Below are 11,810 nucleotides of genomic sequence, written 5' to 3' on the forward strand. Positions count from 1 at the left end.
TATCAGCAAGGGACAAGAGGAAATGAAGAATACAATTTCCGAATTGAAGAAAACAGTAGAAAGTTTCAAAAGTAGGATAGATGAAGTGGAGGATAGGATTAGTGAGTTGGAGGACAAGGTAGAAAGCATCTCACAGAAAGATCAAGAAAATGAAAAGGGGCTCAGAAAGAATGAAGAGGGATTAAGAGAAATGCAAGACAATATGAAATGTAATAATATCCAAATAATAGGAATACCAGAAGGAGAAGAAGAAGAACAAGGGATAGAAAATCTATTTGAAAGAGTAATGAGAGAAAATTTCCCTAATTTGATGAGAGAAAAAGTCACACAAATCCAGGAATCACAGAGAGTCCCAACCAAGAGGAACCCAAGGAGGCCCACTTCAAGACACATCATCATCAAAGTGGCAAAATTCCAAGACAAAGAGAGAATCTTAAAGGCAACAAGAGAGAAAAAAGAAGTAACATACAAGGGAGCCCCCATAAGGTTAGCTACTGACTTCTCAATAGAAATACTCCAAGCAAGAAGAGAATGGCAAGAAATATTCCAAGTAATGAGAACCGAGGCTTACAACCAAGACTACTTTACTCAGCAAGGCTCTCAATCAAGATAGAAAGCCAAATGAAGAGCTTCCAAGACAAAAGAAGTCTAAAAGAATATGCCTCAACCAAACCAGCAAACAAGAAATACTAAAAGGACTGCTTTAAGGGAAGGAAGGAAAAGAGACAGTCGGAGAGGAACACAGGTACAAAAATGGCAATGAATAAGTACCTATCAATAATAACCTTAAACGTAAATGGATTAAATGATCCAATCAAAAGACCCAGAATAGCTCAATGGATATGAAAGCATGACCCACACATATGCTGCTTACAAGAGACCCACCTCAGGACAAAAGACCATCACAGACTAAAAGTCATAGGCTGGAAACAAATTTTCCAAGCAAACGGACAAGAAAAAAAAGCTGGGGTAGCAATTCTCATATCGGACAAAATAGGCTTCAAAAAAAGGGCCATAAAGAGAGACCCAGAAGGTCATTTCATTATACTCAAGGGAAGAATCCACCAAGAAGACATTAACATTATAAATATATATGCACCCAACATAGGAGCACCCAAATAAATCAAGAAAATCTTAGAGGATTTCAAGAAAGATATTGACAGCAACACAATTATAGTAGGGGATTTTAACACCCAACTATCAAAAATGGACAGATCTTCCAAACAAAATATCAACAAAGATATTGCGGCATTAAACAATACCCTAGATGAAATGGACTTAACTGATATATGTAGAACCCTTCATCCCAAAGAAGCAAAATACACATTCTTTTCAAATTCACATGGAACATTTTCAAAGATAGACCACATGATAGGACACAAAACGAGCCTCAAAAAATTCAAGAAAATTGAAATCATACCAAGCATCTTCTCTGACCACAAGGGACTGAAATTGGAAACCAACCCCAAAGAAAAAAAAACAAAACACCCAAAAACATGGAGATTGAATGGTATGCTATTAAACAACAAATGGGTCAAGAATGAAATTAGGGAAGAACTCAAAAAGTTTCTGGAAACAAATGAAAATGATCTCACAACAACCCAAAACTTATGGGACACAGAGAAGGCAGTCCTGAGAGGGAAGTTCATGGCAATACAGGCCTACCTAAAAAAGATAGAAACATTTCAAACAAACAACCTTACTCTACGCCTGCAAGAACTCGAGAAACAACAACAAAGACAGCACAGAGCGAGTAGAAGGAAGGAAATAACCAAGATCAGAGCAGAACTAAATGACATAGAGACTAAAAGTAGAATTCTAAGGATCAATGAATCCAGGAGTTGGTTCTTTGAAAAGATAAACAAAATAGACAAGCCTTTAAGTAGGCTCATCAAGAATAGAAGAGAAAGGACACAAATAAACACAATCAGAAATGAAACAGGACAGATTACAACTGATACCACAGAAATAGAAGGGCTTGTAAGAAATTACTATGAAGAACTGTATGCCAAGAAATTTGAACCTAGGGGAAATGGACACATTTCTAGAAAAATACAATCTTCCAAAACTCAGTGAAAAAAGAAGCAGAAAATCTAAACACACCAACAACAGCAAAAGAAATTGAAGCAGTAATCAAAAAACTCCTATCACACAAAAGCCCCAGACCAGATGGTTTCACAGGAGAATTCGACAAAGCATTTAAAGAAGAGCTAACCCCTATTCTCCACAGACTATTCCAAAAAATCCAGAAGGATGGAAAACTCCCAAATTCTTTTTATGAAGCCAGCATCATCTCAATTCCAAAACCAGATAGAGACACAACAAACAAAGAAAACTTCAGGCCAATATCGCTGATGAACATAGACTCTAAAATCCTCAACAAAATATTGGCAAATCTCATCCAACAATATATCAAAAAGATCATACACCATGACCAAGTGGGATTTACCCCAGGGATGCAAGGATGGTTCAATATTCGCAAATCAGTAAATGTAATACATCACATAAACAAAAGCAAAGACAAAAACCACATGATCATATCAATAGATGCGGAAAAAGCTTTTGATGAGGTATAACACCCATTTATGATAAAAACACTCAGCAAAGTGGGAATAGAGGGAGAATTCCTCAATATCATAAAGGCCATATATGAGATATCTACAGCTAACATCATACTCAATGAGCAAAAACTAAAAGCTTTTCCACTGAGATCAGGAACAAGACAAGGATGTCCACTTTCACCACTTCTATTCAATATAGTATTGGAAGTTTTAGCCACAGCAATCAGGCAAGAAAAGAAAATAAAAGGCATCCAAATAGGAAAGGTGGAAGCAAAACTGTCACTGTTTGCAGATGACATGATAGTGTCCATGGAAAATCCTATAGACTCTACCCAAAAACTGCTCGAACTAATTAATGAATTTGGCAAAACAGCTGGTTACAAAGTCAATATTGAGAAATCAAAGGCATTTTTGTATAATAACAATGAATCAGCAGAAGCAGAAATCAAGGAAAAAATCCCTTTTGATATAGCGAAAACAAAAATAAAATATCTGGGAATAAACCTAACTAAGGAGGTAAAAGACCCCTATGCAGAAAACTACATAACACTGAAGAAAGAAATCAAGAAAGACACAAACAAGTGGAAACAAACACCTTGTTCATAGACTGGAATGAACATCATCAAAATGTCCATACTACCCATAGCCATTTACAGATTCAATGCAATACCTATTAAGGTACCAATGGCATATTTCACAGACATAGAGCACTTCAAAAATTTATACGGAACCATAAATTACCCCAAATAGCAGCTGCAATTCTGAGAAAGAAGAACAAAGTAGGAGGGATCACAATACCTGATATCAAACTGTATTACAAGGCCACTGTAATCAAAACAGCCTGGTACTGGCATAAAAACAGGTACATTGACCAATGGAACAGAACAGAGATCCCAGAAATCAACCCAACTCTCTACAATCAATTCATAATTGACAAAGGGAGCAGTAACATAAAATGGAGTAAACATAGCCTCTTCAACAAATGGTGCTGGGAGAACTGGACAGCTATGTGCAAAAAAATGAAACTTGAGCACCAACTTACACCATATACCAAAATAAATTCAAGGTGGATAAAAGACTTAAATATAAGTCATGACACCATTAAAGTCCTAGAGGAGAACATCAGCAAGAAAATCTCAGATATTTCACGCAGCAACTTTTTTACTGATATGTCCCCTAGAGCAAGGAATATAAAGGTAAGAATAAACAAATGGGATCTCATCAAAATAAAAAGTTTCTGCATGGCTAAAGAAAACAGTATTAAATTAGCAAGACAACCAACTGTATGGGAAAACATATTTGCCAATGATACCTCAGACAAAGGTTTAATCTCCAAAATATACAAAAAACTTACACGACTCCACTCTAAGACACCCAACCCAATTAAAAAATGGACAAGGGACTTGAACAGATACTTCTCCAAGGAGGACATACAGAACATTCAGAGACACATGAAGAGATGCTCAATATCCTTAGCTATCAGAGAGATGCAAATTTAAACCATACTTTACACCAGTCAGGATGGCTGTCATAAACAAAGCAACAAACAACAAATGTTGGAGAGGTTGTGGGGAAAAGGGGTCCTTAGTTCACTGTTGGTGGGATTGCAGACTGGTACAACAATTATGGAAAACAGTATGGAATTTTCTCAGAAAAATAAAAATCGACCTGACTTTTGACCCAACGATTCCACTGCTAGGATTATATCCTAAGAATCCTAAAACATCAATATCAAAGAACCTATGCACCACAATGTCCATAGCAGCACAATTTACAATAGCAAAGAGTTGGAAGCAACCTAGGAGCCCATCAGTAAATGAATGGATCAAGAAATTGTGGTGCATATACACAATGGAATTTTATGCAGCAGAGAGAAAGAAGGAGCTACTACCCTTTGCAACAACATGGATGGAACTGGAAAGCATTATGCTGAGTGAAATAGGCCAGGTGTTGAAAGACAAATACCGTATGATCTCACCTTTAACAGGAAGCTAAACAACAAAACAAACAAGCAAGCAGAAAGAAAAAACAAAGACACTGAAATAGAGAACAAGGGGACAGCGAGCAGAGCTGAGAGGGAAGGAAATTTAAGGGGAAAAGGGGAGAGGGATTTGTAGGAACAAATAGGAAGGACACAGGGACAAGAACTAAGGGGGGTGGAAATGGGAGGGAGGTGGGGAGCAAGGGGCAGGGGAGGCTGGGATGGGAGAAATAGACAAAAAAACTGTACTTGAAAAATAACTAAATAAAATAAAAAATAAAACAATTAAATTAAGAAAAATATATGGTACACTTATATAATAAAAGTCTATGCAACAAAAAGAAAGAAAGGAGGAGCTCCTACCCTTCAAGACAGCATGGGTGGGACTGGAGAGCATTATGTTAAGTGAAATAAGCCATGCCGTGAAAGACAAATACCACAAGATCTCACCTTTAACAGGAATATAATCAACAAAAAGAACAAGCAAGAAAAATATAACCAAAGACATTGAAATTGAGAACAGGCTGAAAATGACTAGATGGAAAAGAGGAGGGGATAATAGGGAAAAGGGTGAAGGGTTTATAAGAACAATTATAAAAAACACATGGACAATAACAAGGGGGTAGAAACAGGGGAAGGAGGTGGGGAGGGATGAGGGAAAAAGGCAGAAAACTATACTTGAACAGCAATAAAAAGGTTAAAATAAAAAATAAAAACAAATAAAAATAAATAAAATTTCATGATAATTAAAAAAATAAAAGAGGTCAATTATTTTTTTGTAATTTAGCAGTTTGTAACATCAGTATTATTAACCATTGTATTGAACTGACATACAAAAAGGAGCCATTAAATATGTTAAATATTTGAAAATATTAGTTTTTATGCAACATCTAACACACATTGTTAATTGACCTTAGTGTGTGAAAGTAAAATTAAATTTTGATCCAAAAAGCCAAAAGTTGGAACACAAAACTGAAACTTTCCTTAAAAAATATGTGAAAGTTTTCATGTACAAAGGCAAGTACTCGTTAAACTTGCTTAACTATATTTAATATAGCATGTTTTTAGGGAAGGGGAGAAAAGTGAAACAACTAATAGGTTAAACAATAATAAATACCTTCATACAAATAAAATTTTATTGCAAATAAAAAATAGCACGTTTTTATTGAATTAAAAATAACATATCTTGAAATCATCTCAACTGTTTACACAAATTGGAACTTATTTGATCAGATAATTTGCAAGAAATATATTTTCTGCATCTAATGAAAGTTAATCATTTAAGAGGTCACAACACCTAAAACACATAACTGTGTTTGATTTTCATGCTTAACCTTTCTCCTTCCAGTGTCCTTCACTGTTGTGGCCTTTAGGCAATGAAAACAACATGGTTTGACTAGTTAATATGTAAAGAACAACCTCAGAATCACTACAATGAAACAGAGGCAAGAATGGTTTTAGTTTGGGGGAAAATGATGCAAAAATGGCAATTTTTAAAAGAAATTGAATTTCACCATAAAATTAAAGTTTTAGCTACCAGGCTCTTTGGGAAAAATGACCAGTTGAACAACAATATCCATATTCCCTTTTCATAAGATACAGTTGTTCCTGGAAAATAACTCCTTAGCTAGGAATTTCATTTACCAGTCCTCTTATCTGTCTTGAGTCTATATGACTAGCTCTCACCAATGACATGAGAACTGAAGAAGTATGGGTCAATTTCAGGCCAGGGTATTTTAGAAGTCAGTGTACTTTCTTTAATCTTCCATCTAATAGCTGAATGTCAATGTCCACACTGAATTTGGAATCTACCTGTTGGAGATCACAAGTATTCCATCTGCCTGTGTCCCACAAATAACTTCCCATCTCTTAACTTTCCTGATGTAGCCCCCCAAAATATGAAACATGAACAGCCTACCAAGGTTTGTACTTTATCTTTATTAACCTATTGGAAGCACTCATTTATTATTTATTTTTCTGTTATGACAAAAGTAGAACAAAACTATTTTTAAAAATAATTTTGTTCATATTCTGAGTACCTATACAGAATGTAGTTTTTAAAAATAAATCAGAGCATTTTATAGAAATTGTAGACAAACTTTACAATGGTGAATTCTTCCCATATTTCCACACTTAGAAAATATATTTGTATTATTATAACTACCAATCAGATATATGTCTTAGTTAATATATAACTTATCTACGAAATGCACTAAGAACACTTTTCAAGATACTGGACTTCTGGCAATAAAGAACAACGGTCCCCAAGAGTTGGGACAATACTGTGGAAAGCAGGAACAATAAAATGGCATTGGTCTAATCAAGATAGCATAAAGTACACAAAACAAAGTAGAGTCACTCATGACAACCAATATGGCTGCCAGTCAGCCATGACATCTAAGTCAGAGAACACACATATGGTGAGGAGACACAGCTAAGATACCTGCACATGGGATCAGAACAGCCATGTCTGCAGAGCAGAATCACCTATAGATAGATTCCCTGGGAAATTCAACACTTGCCATCAGGGATGCCAAAGCATTTATCAAAAGACCCAGAGGGGTGGAGTATACCACTTTCAAGATATAACCCAGGCAGTTTCAAGACCACTGCTGAGACAGTCGAGCTCCACACACAAGAGTGCTGTTCTGTGCCACACTGATCTCCCTTGACATCAGCTGCCACTGACTCTTCCTTGTAGGACTGAGGACTTTCTCCGCCCTGCTGCCTGCCTGGCTCCAGAGATCCTCCTTGAAAGATGATGACAACTCCCTTGCCCACTGTGCAGTCTCCCAGACATGCAGACTGAGACTCTGGGGCCCAGATAATCTCCCCTTGATTGCTTGTGTCTGTGTATTATATTTTTCTTAGACTGTAAGACTGTGAGTAGAAAATTAGTATATGTTTATATTCTATTTTGAGTGAACCCACATTCAATAAAAGCTGAGTGAATAGCATAGTTACTATGTGCGACACTTGTCTATTCCTTGGTGCTGGCTGCTTAGCAGGCAGCTAGTCAAGCAATTGCCCAGCTAACTTATAGGGAAGACTATATCACTAACATATACTTGTGACATCCAGAAATGAGGTAAGTCCCACAATTGCTCTAATGTGTGTGCTGTAGCTTTGAGAGTTTTCAGGCCATGGCCCCAAGAAACTAGCCAAGAAGCAGACTCCCTGAGTTGAGATGGATCTGAAAGTCAGAAACGAAGTAGCTAGAGTTCCCAGGACAAAGTATGGGAGAGGAGATGGCTGTACAGAAAGAGAACTCTGGAGATATTCAAAGGGACCCCTTGTGTATCAAGCTGAGGAGGTAAGGGAAGGAGAAAAGGAACCTCCCAAAATGATTAGGAAGAAGAGTATACAATCCCCAAAAGACACAGAATAGAGTTCAATTTGACCAGACTGGAAAGGCTTGTAATTCCTGGGTAGAGAATGCAGAGTTGTCTTGCCACAGCAATGGGAACTACTTAGTTGCAAAAAGCACTGCTTTCATTTTTCTTTGGTGATCTCAAAAGCAAGAAACAAACACATAAACTATTTACAAGTAAAACATTTTGACAGTTTAATGAACGGCAACCCATACACCTATCATTACATCAACTTCACTCCTATATGACTAGGGAAGAGTAAATAAGTGTATATACAAATGAAGCCACATACTGAATGTTTATAAAAGCTTTATGTGTAATACCTCCCCTGCAAAATCACCCAAATGATCATCATCAGGATGAATAGGTAAACAAATTGTTATACACCTGAAATTAATGTAACCTTGTATGTCAAGGATGATTTAAAAATAAAATAATGATTTAAAGTAAAAAAAGAAAAAGAAATGTGATTAACATCTAAAAAATCTGTTATACATCTATACAGTAGAATGTTACCCAGAAATTTAAAAAAAATACACTGCTGCCACATATTACAATATGGATGAATCTCAAAGTAATTATCATGTTTTTAGGACTATAAGATATACTGGATGATAAGATGCTCCTAGGTTTTAGAGGATAAAATAGGGAAAAAATTTGAAGCAAAAAATGTGGTAAAATATTTCATAACATAAATAACATAGGCTGCTGCTCCACCCCTCAACAGCGAGCCAGGTAAGCTACATTCAGACTCTAAGTACACTCCCATTTTTCTCCCAAGTTTGTGGAAGGTGCATCTTATAGCCCCCAAAATATGGTTTACCAGTGAAAGATGTTAAACAAGAAAGAGTAAATAATGTTTGATGCCATTTATATAAAATTCTAAGAAATACAAATTTGTGTATAGTGATTGCAGTGGTTGCCTAGAGATGAAGGCTGGTGTTGGCAAAGGATGGAACAACCTCATTCAAGTATCATGACCAATGTTTGAGCAGTTGATATGCTTATAATTTTTATTACAGGGATGTTTTTATAAATGATTATTTATTCCAAAAATCAAATTTTATACTTTTAATATTTGTAATTTTCTGAACATCAATTTTACCTATATAAAGCTGTTTAAAAGAAGTAGAGTGATTTGCTATTCATGCACTTCAGTGTCTTACCCATACAAGGCGCAAGACAATATTTTTCTCATGTTTAGGGATCACATAAGGAAACCACCTGATACAGAATAAGTTCAAGGTGTTCCAGATTTCACCATATTAGTCCTTTCAAATTATTATCTTTTCATGTAAAATACCTTTAGAAGAATTATAGTTCTTCATTAAATGTGATATACTTCTTAAAGTTTCTATTTTAAAAAAAAGGATAAAAAAGGAATGTGATCTGATTAGTACTAGAACAATCTGTTATACATTTATATGGTAGAATGCTACACAGAACTTCTAAAAGAACCCACTGCTGGCACATGCTACAACATGGATGAATCTCATTGTAATTTCCCTACAAAATGGATCTAAGTCCACATCTAGTAATTTTTTTAAATCTTTATACACCAATGAAAAAAATCATGAATTTTACCAAAAAAATACTATTAGGTTAGATATGCAATAATAGTTACACATCTGTTAATTTTGTTTCAATATTTATAAACACACATAGTGTATTGTACATATTAGGAACTCATGTATATTTGGCTGCATGCATGTGAATGACAGCACAATTATTTTGCACTTTATAGTGACTTAATCACTATGTCTCAAAACATCTTCAGTAAAAATAATTTGACAGAATGTGGTTAATCTAAACATCTTTGAAACCTTTATTGAATGTACATGTTGTGAATGTGAAATTTCTAAAAATTGGATCTCTAGTCTCTGAGAGCAGTGGTGGGACAGATGGCCATTTGTTACATAAGGCAGTAGTTAAAGAATTTGCCTCTCAGCAACCCTCTTAAAGCTAAGAGTAAGCATCTGGTGGGTATGCATGAAGTACTAAGTGGACTCCAAAGTCTGGGAGGAAAGCCACTTGGCTGTTCAAAGCTATCGGGGCTTTCTTAGAGACAGCACCATATGGATCTATATTGGGATAAGGATAGCTCAAATGAAAACTGAAGAAACAAGCTAAAGTAAATTAAAAACAGAAGTTAAGTAGCATTGTGAAGAATGAAAATCAGAGGCCTAAACCTGACTTCATAGTTTTCCCCCCCATATATTGCACAATGTTTATTTCTGCCAATGTAATGCCATTTGAGGACTGACATAGTGTGGTTCATATATTCCTACATACAGAGACATTTTGTGACTGTTTTGTATGCCAGTGGCCATCTATATGCATATTTAGTTTTCTACATATGTGTGTCATTCTGAGATCAATCATTTTATTTATAACATGTTTAAATAGAAAACAAGTCACTATTTTTATTAAAATATTTTAGCAATTAAAATAACATGGTTCAAGTTCATGCATCTTTAATGACTATATATGCTTCTTTGTTTAAATCAAATGCCTGATTTGAGGTTATGGGAAGGAGAATTTGCAATTCTTTTAAATTTCTTCTCAATAAATTTTTATTGAGTATTTGCAGTATACGATTTTATGTTAGGCAATGAAGATATAATATACTAAACAAAAGTGTTTTACCTATAGGATCTGGGAGTCACCTAGGACAGACAGACATGTAAAGAGACTTATCTGACATGGTGGCCAATTCCATGACAACAAAATTTACATGATGTTGGGAAAGCAAATATGGAGACCGGGGTGATTGGTGGAGGTCAGATGAGGGTTATGTGGAAAGGAAGATCATCTCAGCTGGTAGTAGTTAGCCTAGTCAAGCATGTAAAACATAACATTATTTGCAGAGACACAGAAGATTAATGAAACTAAGCATTTTAGGATATTTGGTTGACCACACAGGTTTTAGAGAAGTAACTGAGGTTGAATTTGATGAGGCAGGTAGATAAAAGATTATGACAAAAACATTCATGTTCTGCTCTGCTGATCTTGAATATGATAGAAGAACCTCATTTCCTTTTATTCAGGGGAGGGGTAGAAACAGAATGACAATTTTAATGCCATGGTGGAGAAAGGATCTCAAAAGATTAGGATGTGAATATTGGGGGAAGCATTAATGTAGTATCAACATCTGGTCTTGATGTCCTCTCTAGAGAAACAAGCATTCCCCCTTGCACTTTCTTCTTGGAGGCAGGTGAGCTCAGTAACAATGAAAAAGTGGCTGTAAGAATCCCAGGGAACTTGGGTATAAATGCATTCAGTCCCAGATGTCAGGAAGTGGCAAGTAAGATATCCTACACACCTTTCTCCACAAATGCTGATACATAGTCTAGTAGGCAAAAGCTAACTCACCACAAGGCCCAACCTGATTCCCAGACTTTGTCATTAGTCAGTGTGAACATCTAAATCTCTTCTCAAACTAAATCTTTATGTATATACTCTAAGGTGAATCTTTTAATCAGAGAACACTGCTACTTACTAGGAATGATTTATTTATATTTAGATGAAATAATTGTATACTCACCTTTAGTTCTAATTGTTGGTTACCTATAAAAGTGGACCATGTCTCCCCACCCTGTCTATCAAGTGTCCACATTAGTCACAAAGATATTCAGAACAACTTAGTTCTCATAGATGTCAGTGTGAATTTCCCATTGTCCTGGACATTCAACCTGCAGATGTCCCTCCATCCCCGGTTAGAATCCTCAGCCAACTGAAATCACCCTTCCTGTTTTAACCCTCATTCCTGAAGAGGTAATCTTCTAAATATTCTTTCCAGGAGACAAAAGATATTTTTCCTTGCCCAGTTGTCTTATCTGCTAGAAGCTAATTTTCTTTAGAAATAAATATCATGAACATGTCATGGCCACTGAAAGA

Source organism: Artibeus jamaicensis, unplaced genomic scaffold (assembly GCF_021234435.1).
Source record: "Artibeus jamaicensis isolate MK-2021 breed Jamaican fruit bat unplaced genomic scaffold, CSHL_Jam_final contig_559, whole genome shotgun sequence".
Taxonomy (NCBI): domain Eukaryota; kingdom Metazoa; phylum Chordata; class Mammalia; order Chiroptera; family Phyllostomidae; genus Artibeus; species Artibeus jamaicensis.